Source organism: Vulpes lagopus, chromosome 3 (genome assembly GCF_018345385.1).
Source record: "Vulpes lagopus strain Blue_001 chromosome 3, ASM1834538v1, whole genome shotgun sequence".
Taxonomy (NCBI): Eukaryota; Metazoa; Chordata; class Mammalia; order Carnivora; family Canidae; genus Vulpes; species Vulpes lagopus.
The window spans coordinates 157652238-157656135 of NC_054826.1; the positions used below are offsets into that span (position 1 = coordinate 157652238).

At 38.4% G+C, this 3898-nt stretch overlaps 1 non-coding gene across 1 annotated transcript; it reads left to right on the top strand.

Annotated features, from left to right (window-relative positions):
- Positions 1-309: 309 nt before the first annotated feature.
- LOC121488467 lies at positions 310-415 on the top strand. The gene has a single exon (XR_005987095.1). It is a non-coding gene; the product is annotated as a U6 spliceosomal RNA (small nuclear RNA).
- Positions 416-3898: the final 3483 nt, after the last annotated feature.

A 3898-nucleotide genomic window follows, 5' to 3' on the forward strand; every position in this document is an offset into this window, starting at 1 on the left:
TTATTTTTGATCCAACATTCCTTCTCGTATGTCAATACTACACAATCAGGGCAAAATCAGACCATATGATGTGTCGCTTCTGTTTTTCTCTAAACACAGAGTTTATTTGCAGAGAGAATATGTTTGTTGGGTTCGTGAGGAAGGGGTAGGTAGGAAAGAATGAAAGAATGGAAAAAGAGAACAACTTTAATAACTTTTTAATTTTGTTTTAACTCACACAACTTTCTAACACATTTATTGACCCAAAAACAAGAACCCTTCTCAGAGCTGAGAAAATGTGACACTAGGACTTCGGTAAAAAAGAATCCAGTGCTCACTTCAGCAGCACGTATGGTAAAATTGAACAATATAGAGAAGATTAGCATGGCCCCTACACAACCATGACACACAAATTCGTGAAGCGTTCCATATTTATTTTTTGAACTATTCCATATTTTTTAAAAATAATGATAATCCATATCACATCAGCAATAATAATAATCCATATCACATCCATATCACGCTCACCATTACTGAGCTTGTAAATCCTGGTCGTAAGACCAAATACCATTTGGGGAAAGACGATTTGTTGGCTCCGCTCTCAAAAATTGGTGTGTTTTGAGACTTGCCAGATAATGTTTATTATGAGGAGGAAGACTTCAAGGTAAAGAGAAAGAGCTCATGCTGGTCCATTGTTAAAAATCACAGAGCAGCCTGTGCCTGGGAGCCTGTGAACTCTCCTCCAGATCATAGAACTGCATTTCATTTTCGGGGCAGACCAGCCAAAGGTGCCCTTCTAGAGCCTGGTAAATCTATTCACACCTCCTCCAGGCGTGGGGAGCCTATGCAAAGGCAAACAGCCCACTCAGGGGGCTGGCCTTAAACCATTACTTACTTCAGCAGTAATTCATGTAAACTTTTGCTCACTCTGCTGCCCTGCCCAGGCTGCTCTAGCCTCTCTGCCTCCTCCAGACCATGCAGTCCACATTCAGCTTCCAAATATAAGTTGAATTGTGTGATTCCACCTCTTAAAACACTTTGACAAATCCAAATGTTTCCAGAATAAGCCTTCTCTTGTTAACATGATCTACAAAGTCCAGAACTCACTACCTATGATCTGTCCTGTGCTCTCACCCACCAGAGCCCTGACACTACCACTCAAGATACCTTCATTTTCATTCCTTCCTACCTCTGTTTTGGCCATTTTCTCCACTTGGAAAGCCTTTCACTGTCTTGACTATAGAGCACAACCTGACCAGTTCTTAAATCCCAGGGAAAGATTCTCTCTCCTCTCAAATTCCCTAGAAAATTTCCCCTTCAATATTCCCTATAACATTGTAATTGGGCCATTTTTTTTAACTTCTTGGTCTCCTCCAGAGTAAGGGTTGTATTTTATTCACCATTGGGTTGTTAATCCATTGCACAGAGTACATGCCCAATTAATATTTGTTGAGTTGGATCGAAGTGAGTCATTTAATGTCTATCTTACCTTCAAAGCAGTGTCAAATCACACTTTCTTCCAGAATATGTCCTAAACTATCCTAACTGCAGGTTCAGCCTATGTCTTGAGTCAAACTGGTTAATCCCTCTATTTAAAGCCAAAAGTACAAGTGCAGCCCTCAAACTCAACTCCCAGGACCAATTGTGCACTGAGCCAACAGACCTTCACATTTGAGAGCTTAGCATCAACGACTCTTGCCACTAATCCACACTTGCATTTATTTACTTGTGAATTTAATAAATATGTGAAAGCCTACTTTGTGCTAAGCCCTATACTAAATACAAAGGAAATGTAGATAAAGTAGTTATGAACCCGACCCTCAGGGAGACCAGTGTAGTTGGGGAGGGTAGGAGGTAAATAAGGCAGCCCTGTTGCAAATCCTCTAGCATATCTTGCCCATCCCCAGTCTCTCTGATTCATTTCTTGTCCTTGGGATAGTTTTTGCCTTGATTCTTATTCCAGAAACCTCAACTCCCTTTCCAGACTGAGATCTTGCAATCCTACTGCCAGAACAAAAGCCTTGTCCCCAGATTTCTTTCCCATGTAACCAGCCCTTCTGCAAGCCATTCTTCAATGAGGACTTATTGGGCATGACTGTCAGCGTTGATTTTTGTATCCTGTAATCCCCAAAGTCCCTATTGCTGTGCACTGCCTATGTAGTGGGACATCTTAGATGCTTTAGGCTATAAATTACTTGACAGCAGTCTTAGCAATGTTCTGAGGTTGGGGTGTTTGGGGGAGGGTTGGATCTGACTCCAAAGGCAAGGAAAACACAAGAAAAAATAAACAATGGGACTACATCAAACTAAGCTTCTGCAAAGCAAAGGAAACTATCAATAAAACAAGACAGAAAACCACTGAATACTTGCTGATCATATATCTATATCTGACAAGGAGATAATATCCAAAATCTATAAAGAACTCATACAACTAAATAACAACAACAAAAAATCCAATCTAAAATGGGCATGAGACCTGACTAGATATTTTTCCAAAGAAGATATACAGATGGCCAACAGGCATATGAAAACATGCTCAATATCGCTACTCACCAAGGAAATGCAAATCAAAACCACAATGAGATATCATCTTACACGTGTCAGAATGTCTATTATCAAAAAGATAATAAATAATAAATGTTGGTGAGGATGTGGAGAAAAGGGAACCCTTGTGCACTGTTGGTGAGAATGTAATTTGTACAACCACTATGGAAAACAGTATAGAGTTTCCTCAAAGAGTTAAAAATAGAACTACCATATAATCTAGGAATTACACTTCTGGGTATCTATCTGAAAAAAATAAAAACACTAATTTGAAAAGTATACACCCCTTGTTCATTGCAGCATTATTTATAATAGCCGAGATATGGAAACAATATAAGCGTCCATTGATGGATGCATGAACTAAGATGTATATACACACCCAATGGGATGTTACTCAGACATAAAAAAAAAAAAAGAATAAAATCTTGCCATCTGCAACCAGCTGTATTGACTTTGAAGGTATTATGCTAAGTGAAATAAGCCAGACAAAGAGAAATACCACATTATTTCACTTACATTGTAGCGACTATTTACAATATGTACAGATGTTGAATTACTATATTGTACACCTGAAACAATGTAATTCTATGTCAATTATACCTCAATAGGGAAAAAAGAAATAAATGTATAATAAAGGTAAAGGTCCAGAGGGACTAGTATTGCCAGAAAAGTTAGGTTTAGAAGAGATGCTAGAGTTTGCACTGAGTCCTCAGGGAAAAGAAAAACCAGTGTTATGATGGCTTTAACCATCATAACAATATTTCCCATTTATTGGGGACCAATTATGTCCCATACACTGTATTAGCTATATTATATATTTTTCTTCTAATCCTCACAACCATCCTTTGAAGAAACTGAGGCATAAGGAAGCCCAGAAACTTTCCCAAATTGACACAGGTAGAAAGTGAAAGAGTTGAGATAATTCAGATTGATCCCGAAGTCCACAGTCTTTCTACTATACCACAAATCAAAGAAATAATTATTACCACTTCTTCAATTTTACCAGGGTTATTAATAGAGCACCCTATTCCCTAAGAGACTCTATTAGCACCTGGAAATATCCAAGAGGTTCAAAACTTTATAAAGAAAGAAGTTTTTCTGGAAGAATCAGGGAATGGTTGGATATTCAGTTGGGTATTCAGAACTATAAAGGAAAATGCCCAACAGCAGTGTTCACTTTTCTGTCCAACTCAATAGTATCAAACATAAAATAAAATGAACTTGGACACTTCAATGTTGTTTTCTCTTCTAAGCCACTGACTTCTACTTAATAGGACAGGAAAACAGACCACTGAGCTTACTGCTGAATGATGGCTCATCCTAATAAGGCTTTTTGGCGAAGTTTCTGTAGTTTCTGTCTGCCTGAAAGATCCCC